This window comes from Pleuronectes platessa, chromosome 3 (assembly GCF_947347685.1).
Source record: "Pleuronectes platessa chromosome 3, fPlePla1.1, whole genome shotgun sequence".
Lineage (NCBI taxonomy): Eukaryota > Metazoa > Chordata > Actinopteri > Pleuronectiformes > Pleuronectidae > Pleuronectes > Pleuronectes platessa.
The window spans coordinates 24,806,313-24,817,970 of record NC_070628.1 but is presented as its reverse complement, the minus strand read 5'-3'; the positions used below and the strand labels follow the sequence as shown (position 1 = coordinate 24,817,970).

The following is an 11,658-nucleotide window of genomic DNA, read 5'->3' as shown; positions in this document are numbered from 1 at the left end:
ATGTGTAGGTAAGAGGCTCAGAAATCCTAGTAATGAGAGGCTGGTGGAGGTCTAATACAAGCAGACGCAAGACAAAGAGAAGAGAGCTGGAATAAACAAGTGGAGAAATGGAACACATGCAGATGCTCCCATGGAGGGCTTCATGGTATAAATTATACACTCTGGCCTTCACATTAACAAGATCCCAACCCAATTGAACTCATGTGGGAGATTTTGACGGGATGGGTTAGATAGCCCTCTCCACCACAATCACCACAGCACGGAAACTGAGAGAAGATATTTTGAAATGTGAGTTCAGAGTTCAGGGCTCATCCAGAGAAGCAAATATGGACATTCTGAAATAGCAATGAAAGTATGACTGGTTGTGAATCTCTAAAAAAATAAAATGCACACAAGACTAATCCTTAAACATAGGCATCTTTATGTTTGTGTGTGTGCGCTTTCATATTTGCCAACATGTGTTTGGATGAACTGTGTTTGCTCGTGTTTAGAAGGACACCATCTCCTGCCCCTTGAGCTTATTTATTAGCGTAGGCGAGGAGTTTGTGTGTGTGCGTGTGGGCGGTGGTCATATTCTCATCTCGATCAGAGGGAGTAACCTTCAATTTCTTCCTTCTTGCTCTTTGTCTCTCCTCTCGCTAATGGTTTAATCCAGAATCCCTGAAGGTTATCTTGCTTATAATGAGAGTTTCTGGACAACTTGCCACGTTTTGTTTCCTTCACTTAACACTTGAAAGACGGGGGACGTGTATTTTCAGTCTCATACATAATTTTTTCACGTCTTAAAGTGAAAAAGATGAAAGGGGCTTGATGTATACTCCGCAGTGTACTGTAAGTGAGTGCTTTATGCCCCTGAAGAAAATGGGGGGAAGTAATCACAAGAGCGATGTGGTGATACTTCCTCAGTGGAGGAAAACACCACGGTTTACCCTTGGAATGGAGTTGGAGACATCCCATCTATCCAGGGGTGGACTGGCCATCTGGCATACCGGGCATCGTCCCGGTGGGCCGTTGACCCAATGTGGGCCGGTCTGGTCCGCTATGTTTTTTCTTGTTTTTCTCTTCTTCCTCTCTAAATTCCCTCCAATTGGGCCGGCCAATTGGCTACAGAGGGCTGGCAGTGTGTTGCCAGCATCGACACATATTATTGGTCTATTGTTTGTCATTGTCAATCAATCATGGGCTGACAGGCTCAGAGAGCCCTGACAGTGCTGTCAATCACAACACAAACCAGGGTGGGGCGGGACCTCACGGCATTGGCGGGGAGAGTCGCGGGACGGGCTTTTGCTGGGACAGAACCTTAAAATGGATAATAAGAGTAAAAACGCCCGGGTGGCGCTGAGAAGCATCGGAGAAAAAAGCTGAAGTCTCTGTGGGTGGAGGCTGCTAAATGTGCCAAACTGACGGACCTGTTTGGTGCCGGGTTCACCAGCCCAGCAGCAGCAGGTGCGCCGGGAGACGAGCGAGGAGGACTCGACAATGATGAGCGAGTGGAGGCAGACATGGTAAGTAACGTTGGCCTGGGGCTGGCTAGGCTACATTTTTGAGACATGTCCAAAACAAAGTAGAAAACGTTTTTGATTTTGTTTTAATATGCCGAATTGTGATATTATGGGTTATTATTGTTCAGATGATTTAGCTAAGCTAGCTAAGAGCTGCTAACGTCGTTTACTGTTGCCATAGCAACAGTAAACTTTCTGAGCTGTAAATAGAGATGAGAGTGCTTATGTGTTGATCCTTAATGGTGTGATCATGTACACTAAATGATCAATTATTACAGGTTGTTGTGATATATTTGAGGAGTCGTTCTCCCTCTGTTTTATATGTGGACATTTGGGACCACTGTTAGAATTTGGTAAGTTTATCATGTATTTTTTAATGTATAAATTCATACTTCATAATTATAATAATTTTCAAAAGGTTTTAAAAGAAACACACATCCAAAAAGTTCTCAACTCTAGGTGCAGGACAGAGGAAAACATTTTCTTTATTTTTCAGACATTATAATGTATCCATGTCCTTCTCAGGTCGACCACTTGACATGTGAGAGCCTGAGGAGTTGTTCCCCCTCTGTCCATGTTCGAGGACTTGCTCTCTGTCTGCCTCCACTCTCTGCCTTCACTGTACCAAAGTTTGTCTGTTGAGTCTCCTCTAGTCTGGTGAGTTTATCATTTTTTATGTTTTATGAAATCATACTTAATTGATGATTAGAGACATTATAATGTATCCATGTCCTTCTCAGGTTGACCACTTGACATGTGAGAGCCTGAGGAGTTGTTTTCCAGACACAGGTAGAGCTGGCACTCACCCTGGGCCTGCCCTTTTGGGCTGGGCTTCAGCTGCAGATCTAAAGGCTGCTTCCAGGGGCATGGGGCCCTCAGCCTTTGTTTTTCTTACTTCTGCACTTTACAACATACATCACACCTTATTTTCACACATCCAAACACTGTTAACACCACTGACGCGTAACATATTTTACACATCCCACTACGTAGTTAGAGCTATCTTGATTTGGAGTTAAATAAATTTACTTTTGGCTTGAGAGGTTTGTGTGTGGCCTCCCTTCTTGTTGCAAAATATGGGCTAGGTGGTAACAGTAGTATGCATGAGAGAAGACGCCGCGAGATTTGTGGACTTCTATGTGGTGTCAGTTGATAATGTAGTGGGCTGGTCTGGACAGACAATGCCAGGGCTGAATTTTTGTCCCAGTCCACCCCTGCATCTATCCCAGGTTAGCAGATTAAGCATACTTTTAAGATCATTGATAATAATATCATCAAAAATATTCTAATATTGCTGAACTTTTAACGATAGTTAATTAAATCAACCAGAGGCAATCAAATGCATTTTGAACATCTTGTAATTCTCAGCGTGTATAGTGACCAGTGTATGACCAGGGTTGGGTTATCATGTGGATACCAGTACTTAATCGATACTTTTAAAACAGTTCCTCAGTGCCAGAATTGTAAATTAAACAAAAAACCTTTACTTAACTTAAATATACAATCTATATAAATTTGTGCAAATTTCTTCACAAATTTACGTAAAAAAATTCATAATATATATCGTCAAACATTCAAATGTTGCCATGCATTTTTGTGAATCACTTGTTAACCTTGTTTAGAAAAGTTATTATTCTTATTTATAATAATATATCAAAACACTACAGCGTAGAACTATAGCATCCCTCTACTTTCAAATGTATTCCACACATGGAAATTTGAATTGTTTTAAAACATTTTGCATAAAATACAGCAACACTTTTTATTGTGTAGCTTTAGGCATTTTCGTGGTTGTGCCGACTGGAATTTGAGGAAGCTACTAACTAACTGTAGGCTAATGTTGCCTTCAGAATTAGGTGAAATATTAACAAGGCACATGTGGTGCACATGTTTATATTGCCTACAAAGCAGGGCTACTATTACAGTATATATCTATGGCGCTGACATCTGCGAGGTGATTTTGTAAGTAGCATACTAAGAAGCCAACCCTATGAATGAACATTTTAAACCTACTCTAGAATTTTAAATGTGGCATCAGTTTATTTTTTTCATGGATGCAATGCTTGTGCATAAAACAGGTGTATAATAATGTGCTCAAGCCTTGCATGTAAAGGGACTCTCACATTTCTGTTTCCATGTGTGCCTATACTAAAACAAATGCCTTTTGACCTACGAGATCAAGTCTAATCGCACTTGGAGCTTGAAAACCTCAGAACTCCGTTTGTTATGCATTTGATGCCTAGCATTTCCATTTCTCTCAGCCTGCGGTCCATCCGGGAGGATGCACAAACTCTTTCTTTTGTAGGCTTGATGCCTAAACACAGTTTTTTTTAATCCACCTCCAATACCCACTGCAGTGTGCATGCAGTGCTCTGGATGGAGAATATCACAATGATATTATTCATATGCAGCCAGGTTTAGGTAATCCTTCCAGCGCTGAGACCAAACCATAAAAAGGACGATGAATTATTGAAGAGCATCAGAGAAATAGGAAACCTTTCTCTGAATAGGATCAACCTTTTGGGAATGCTTCAAAGAGCATTCAATAGTCTGCAAAAAAAAAAACTCCAGCCCTTTCCCTGCTTTATCCCTGTCGAAAAAGCTCTGCCCTGGCTCTGCGAGGGGGAGAGTGGCAGAGCGGCGGAGGGAGGGGGAGAGACTGAAAGCTCACCTATTGTTCACCCTTTATTTGCATGAAATTGTTTACCACCTTTTCATGCTGTTCTCTCTTTTTCCCATCCCTGTCCCTTACTGCTCCATTTTTCTCGCTCTCTGATTTCGTTTCTGTCTCTGCACACTTCAACAGACGCAGATGGCAGCGACTGGAGGAGGATTTGAGCACAATTAGCTCCAATCGGTGTGCACTGAACATGTGAACGTTGCAGATTTAGAGCGACGGAGCATGCATACCCAAGTTAGAGTGAAATACAGTGTAATGATGCCAAGTTTCTCTTTGTTTTTTGACGAAAAAACAATCTCCGAACAGTCCAGCAGTGCAAAGTTATAGTAGGAAAGTGCAAAGTACTCAGTGGGATGTCAGCTGGGGTTGGATGCAAGGCGTAATATGTTGCCTCGGGCTCTGAAGATGCCGAGCACAAGCTTGGCACAAGGTGAAATCTTTTCCAGCCACCAAAAGCAAGAGCCAAGTTATTTTGTAATCTCGAGCCAAGACATCTCCAGGCAATGTCCAACCAAAGCTATACTGAGGTCCATATCTGGAACATAATTGAAGCGCTCAGGCATCTCATATATGTAGAGCAACCTTGGGTCCCTTGAAAGGTGCAATAAAAAATTAAGTTATTATTATTCACGTATGAAACATCTCCATCAAGACAGATTGAACTGGAGATCTCCGGTGTTTCTCTATCATCTGCCACGTTAAGGATGGAGCTGGTTTAAGTGTAAAATATTACCTGTGTAGCCTGGTTTAGTTCATCCCTCTGTTCCTCTGACCTCCAGTGTTATTTGCTTTCTTTATTAGAGTTAAATAAGAAGCTCAGTACAGCTCTCATATGTGTTCATTCAACATATAGCTACCAGCGTTGAAAAGGGTATAAATAGCTTGTCTTACTGTGCCAGAGGAGAAACAAATCTCTTAAGCTTGAAAGATTAATACACAATATCTTGTTTGTTTAATCCGCACAAAAACATTAGCCACAGATTTCCACTGGGTCACATGTTTCAACATTACAATGAGCATAGGCACTGAAGTATTTATAGGTGGTGTAAAAACTCACTTGCTGAGCACATGTGTTATTCCACGACTGAAAATAGTCCTCAACAAAACCCCTACTTGCTGTGTGAGTAACATTTGCTACAAAATAGTGTTCATCAAAAAAATTTTACCCCACATTTCTGTGATTTCATCTCTGTGATTGGAACAATTGAACTTAGGACTGAGCGCTATAGCCTCATTTTATATAACCTGTCCATAGTTAGAAAGGTTGCACCATTATGGACGGTTCAAGTACGAATCATAGCCTGTATATGAAGATGGACGACGCCTCTCCACTTCCTCCCACTCTACAGAAATGAATCCAAAATAGCCCGGATACAAATGCTGCCATCTTGCACCGATGAAGTGCTTTGAAGCCAGATGGGGATGAAACCACGTTATCAAGGTCCCGCCGAAACATGCACTCGCCCAAAAGTGACTGTGTTTCAATGAATCAAACAATCAATTCCAACCAAACATCTCGGAAAAACATGTACACACCTAAAATGACAGAAACCATCTTTTAGAAAAACACATTTGACGTGTATTTGAACTTTTTAGTTTGATATATGCTCCATCCACTACAGAGGAGGAAGGAATATATGATTTCTACTGCAGCCATGCACAGGGTGGGCTTTGGCTTCAGTATGGGGACGCTGTCGTGTCATCAATCTTTATATACAGCATATGGTACGAACACAGAATGACGTTGGTCTTCCCACCTTGGCCAGCAGATGAGCCACATCCACGTCTCTGTAGAGCGATGACACATCACACCTCCGAGTGTTGGCATGCAATGGAATATCACACATTAGAGCGGCAACATGTTGGGTTTGTCCAAACGAGTAATGCGTAATAATAAGGTTCCTTCCAAACACCAGGGATATATGTACAAAATGGCCTAGCAACAGACAAAGGAATCCCTTACATTTTATGTCTTCATCCATCTGCCAGAGGGGGCAACTTACACTCCTGCCCTCACCTGGTAAATGTCTGTCTGGCCCCACAAGGCAGAGGCTGCGGGCTAGATTTCCTGAGGCGTCTCGTTCAGATTGCACCGTCACTAACTCCTCCAGAAACGACATGCTTTGTAAAATGAAATTAATGCGAAAACGTATATTTGCTTCCCAAAGGGCGTGAGAGAGATTTCGCCACCGACCCCGTCGCGTTAAAGCAGAGCGACGGCACATGAAAAGAGCCAGATGAGGAGGGGAGAGATGAGAGACCTCGGAGACGGGGAGAGATTCAGACAGAGATGGATGGAGTGGGCAAGAGAGATGTGGATTTCTATCTGTCTTCACTTTTCACGCCTATCTCTATCTAAATCATTTTGTCTGTCTTCATCTGGACTCACACGCTGCCCAGGAGTTCTCACTCGCTCACTTACACTGACGGAAGTTGGGGACGGAGGGGGAAGACGACGAGGCTCACCGCTGTGACCCTCTCCCCTTGTGGGAGGTTTTCTGTCAGCATCACTTACTGCTCGGCCTCAGCTAGACCGCCCACACACACAACTCAGACATACACAATGAAACACATACGCACCTATATATTAATGCATTAAACACTCACGCACAGGCTTGCAGCTGCTTGCCATTTCAATATAATGGACTGGTATGCCATTATTTAGCCGTGCATTACCTGCTGCACAGCAATGAGCTGCTCCCTCTTTGCCAAGTTGGAGAGATAAAGGGAGTGAGGGGGGGGAGGAGATAAAAGGGGTAGGGGAAAGTAAGACAGGGAGGGGCGGGCGGAGAATGCTTTTGTGTTGTCAGCAGAAACATTGTTTTATGGATGCAGTGTTTACAGTGGTGTTGCCATATTGTGTGCATGTGTGTGTGTGTGTGTGTTTGTTTGGAAGTGTTTGGCCTTAACTGTCCACAGGGATGAATTAAACCTGTCAAACTTTTGCCTCTCTGTGTGTTCCTGTGTTCCTGTGTGTGTGTGTACGTGTGTGTATGTGAGATGTTTGGAGATGTATTAGGCCTGTCTATGGACACGTCGACTGTTTGTTTTAAGCCTGCCTGCAGGGCTTATGCATTCTGCATGAGACTACTGTGCTTTATGTGTCAAACCCATTTGTTTGCCCAAATGCTCAGCGAAAGCACAAACACTCGGCGGACCTTTTGTTTGTCAAGCTTTCACCCACATGTACGCTTGTTAAGACATATGCGGACACACACACACACGTGCACACACACACAAGCGTAAGATCACTCAGCTGCTTTTTGAACAATTTGACTTCACTCGCTCCAGGAATGAAAGCGTCAACCTATGTGCACTTAAATTAAAAAAAAACGGAGGAGAGATGTTTTTTCTGTTCACAAACCTTTTTGTTCTTGTGTTCCTCTCAAATCGTATTCCTTTCAAACACAGGCCAGAGGAACTGTAACTTTCAGAGAAAGTAACCAAGTGAAGCCCTGACTTAAAAACCAATATTTACTGTTCCAGCATTTGTAAAACACAGGTTTAGAGGTGTTTGTATGGTGAGACAGGTGCTCTTGTGGGACTACTGTAGTTAAGGAAGCATGTTTGAACATATAAAGGAAGCTTTTAATACACTGCAAATATTCAAACGGTTATTCATTCGGGTATTTATCCATTAAAATGAGCTAAATTGATAATAGATATTATTATAAAATGATCTGAAAACAGAACAGGAATATTTTACTCACAAAGATTTATAATTACAATAACAATAACAATATCCAGCCACAAAGAACCCATGGATATCTTGAACTTGTGTTGCCTGATTAAAAATAATTTGCATTGATGCAAACAAAACGTCTCAGAAAGATTTACTCAACATAAGATATAGTGCTTACATTCAGCATGTGTAAGTGCCATCATCTTGAAATGGGTCAATATGTTATTCAGTAAATAACCCACTGTGTAAATAATTGAAGCATTATCCAAGTTGGATTTCTCCGTCATTTCTGTGCCAGTTGAGTTCTCTCAGCAGCTGCCTGTGAACACAGTTTGGTGTCTGGCGTCCTGGGAATGAAAAATGACTGAGAATGCAGCTTATCCTCCACTATGCCTCCGTCATACTTTGTCTTTGGCTTCAGGCTGCAGGTTCTTGTTACATCGCTTATAAGCCTCTTTTTGTTTTGCTGACTGACTGCAACGCAACTTGACTTGAGGTTACACCTGCAAACCTGAGGACAATGATCGGACACCATCAATGACACTGGACATATGCTCTGTCGAAGGTCATACCGATGCTTCATCATATTACATTTGTCAGCTTCACTTATTTCACACTATTTATGCTCAAGTTCATTTCACTGAAAATTAATTAGGGAAATAATTAAGGAATTAAGGATAAAGTAAACCTTGGTGCAGATCCAGATCAGCGGGCGGATTTCTTTCTCACTTTCTTTAAACGTTGTGATATAGGGTGTTTCTAACAGTTTCATTGACTACTATGACTGTTGGTGGTATGCATTATAATGAGTGCCATCCTAGTTTTGAAGTAAGATCAACACGTCAGATTTGACTTTACAGCTAGACCCACCCAAGCTCCATCACGTAAACACTTGGGGTAGGCTTGTTAGGGGCGTTGATGTCCATTTGTTTTCTTGTGTTGAATTGAGAGTGTGGGACTCGCGACTGTCAGTATGTACCTTCATATTATATATCATTAGTGCAGTGCCCGATGTAAACATGTCTGTTTGGAATGGGTTGTTTGTTTGGCCTGTGGTTACACAGGCTGCATCTTTCTTTCAGAAGCTGTTAGTGACCCACAGTAATTGAGCCGCAGCAAGTAAAGACCTGCTCCTGGATTCAGTCCATAAAACCCTGAGGCTGCACCACTACCGCTGCAAAGAGAGCTGTTCAACTGTTTCTACAGGTATGGAGAAGCTCGAATCAGCACGCTGAACCCTGAACTGGAGGGTCAGGCAATGGTGCCATCGTCGTGAATGTGCTGTTGGCGAGATCAACAATGCCACTTATAGAGACTGCTGGTTGCCTGTTTATCCATAATGAACATATACAGTGGATATAAAAAGTCTACACACCCCTGTTAAAATGCAAGTTTTTTTTGATGTAAACAAATGAGACAAAGATAAATCCTGTCCGAACTTTTTCCACCTTTAATGTGACCTATAACGTGAACAATTCAGTTGAAAAACAAACTGAAATCTTTTAGGGGGGAAACTAAAAATAAAAAACTAAAATAATGTGGTTGCATAAGTGTACACACCCTCTTATAACTGGGGATGTGGCTGTATTAAAAATGAACCAATCACATTCATACTCATGTTAAATAGTAGTCACTACACACCTACCATCATTTACACTTCTGCAACCACATTATTTTAGTTTTTTATTTTTAGTTTCCCCCCCTTAAAGATTTCAGTTTGTTTTTTCAACTGAATTGTTCACGTAAAAGGTCACATTAAAGGTGGAAAAAGTTCAGACAGGATTTATCTTTGTTTCATTTGTTTACATCACAAAAACCTTGCATTTTAACAGGGGGGTGTAGACTTTTTATATCCACTGTAGGTGTTTGACAACCTACGTCCTTGGGCCCTTATCAATACACATACCAGATGTGAAGCCGATAAGATCAACAATTCTTCGAGATTTCCCGAGACATAAACAGACAGATTTCTGTAATCATTACATTGATCGATCAGGTGAAAAGCCACGAGTTGTGATAGACGCACCCATCGGGCCTCTATTCTTATCTTAAGATGTCGATACCAAAAAGAATCAGATGATTCAAGATTTAAGTTATATAAAAGAATGCTTTGGCCATCCCATATTGCTCATATTATTTTATGAGGTTTGAACAAGGGAACAAATCTACATTTTATTTAAGCATGGTCCTAACGTTCTGGATCAGAGAGCAACAGCCCTTCGCAGCTCTCAAATTCTACATAAACATAAACTTCTGAGTTGGAGAAACTAAAATATGTTAATCTTAATCTTGTCTTTATGATGTTACATAATACTCCTCCACTTCTGACATTTGTGAAGCAGAGAACAGTGACTTGGGGTCACCGGAGGTACCATAAGAGGAGACTGCACCGTGCCTGTTGAAAGAAGCCTTTTCAGTCATGCAGTATTTATGTGAGAGCGTGGAAAGATTGGAATTTACACATCAGAAAAATCAGCACTTAGTATTCAGTCACTGTGTCATATGACGCTGTGGCTTGTTAACAATCAAATGGGAACATCAGAATTCATGCTGCCTCTCTAAGTCTTCCTGGTGTCTGTTTGGTCTGCCTTAACCAATGCTTATTCCTTATTTATTCAGCATTGTTGCTAACTACTCTGCATTTTGCCGTGGTAAGCCTTTGGCGGAGGTTTCCCGTGTTATTCTGTGTATCTCTGATCTTGTGTAACAAGACTTTTACTCTTTTTACAAGCTGCTTTTTTAAGAGTTGGTCACGGATGAAAAATTCACCTTTTTGTTAAACTATGGCTCATATATATATTTTACAGTGTAAATCAATGAATAACGCCCCAGTCAAATATATTACAAACTAAAACACACAATTGGTGCTAGGTAAAGGATGAAGTTATCTGTAACTTTCTGCATGTGTTAATTACAGGAGCTATGACTTGACAGGCTGGGTGTGGAGGCTTCCAGGATCCCAAACAGAGCTTGATTAGTAAAGTAATGTTATCACTTTTCCATTAACTATTCTTCCTGCAACTCATCCCAAAGATGTGTTTTTCTCATCAGGTCTTAGTGGTGCTGACAGACAACATCATCAGGCTGTACTGATTTACAGATTGTACGCACAGTAAAACCTTTCAAGAACATTATCAGTGTAAATTTGCGGGTACAACACAGTGCATATACAACAAGTTGATTTAGCAGATATTGCAGGTGTCTAATTATTATGCACATGTCCTGTCCTTCCTCCGTTATTATAACTTTTTTTAATATATTTTGATTTAAATGTTTATTTTCTTTGATAAAAAGCCTTTCCATTTGTTGTGTAATTTTTGTTCTTTTTTTTTTTAATATTCTTTATATTTGTATTATTTTTTTGTGCACATAACTTTCAACCAATAGATAAATCTACTTAACAATCAGGTTCCAAGTTTTTTTTTTTAAGGAAGATCATCTTGTCAGATTGTACAGTGCACATTACATCTGCTGGTCCCACAAATCCTCCTTCACTTTAACACAAGGGTCATTTTGTTTAATGTCTTGCCATGGGGTTGATATCCATATGATTTCCTCCAAGTTCACAACCTTTCAAAATAAAAGCCCAGCTCCATTTAAAGGATAACACCAACAATGGAAGAGATCATTTTTATGTTGCAGCCTCCATGATGGAGATCAACACCTGCAATATCCCTCAACATCCGTAAATGTCTGTGTCAGTTTGATATGTTGAAATAAAAATAATCATAATATCAAAATGTTGTGGGCCAGAAATATTGTTTCCACTTGATGAGCACAGCTGCAGTTTGTCC

General features: G+C 41.0%; 1 long non-coding RNA gene across 1 annotated transcript; it reads left to right on the top strand.

The window, feature by feature from the left end:
* The first annotated feature begins 1,375 nt into the window (after positions 1-1,375).
* Positions 1,376-2,161, top strand: LOC128437363 (uncharacterized). Its single transcript, XR_008338200.1, has 3 exons — positions 1,376-1,505; positions 1,781-1,855; positions 2,028-2,161. It is a non-coding gene; the product is annotated as an uncharacterized LOC128437363 (long non-coding RNA).
* Positions 2,162-11,658: the final 9,497 nt, after the last annotated feature.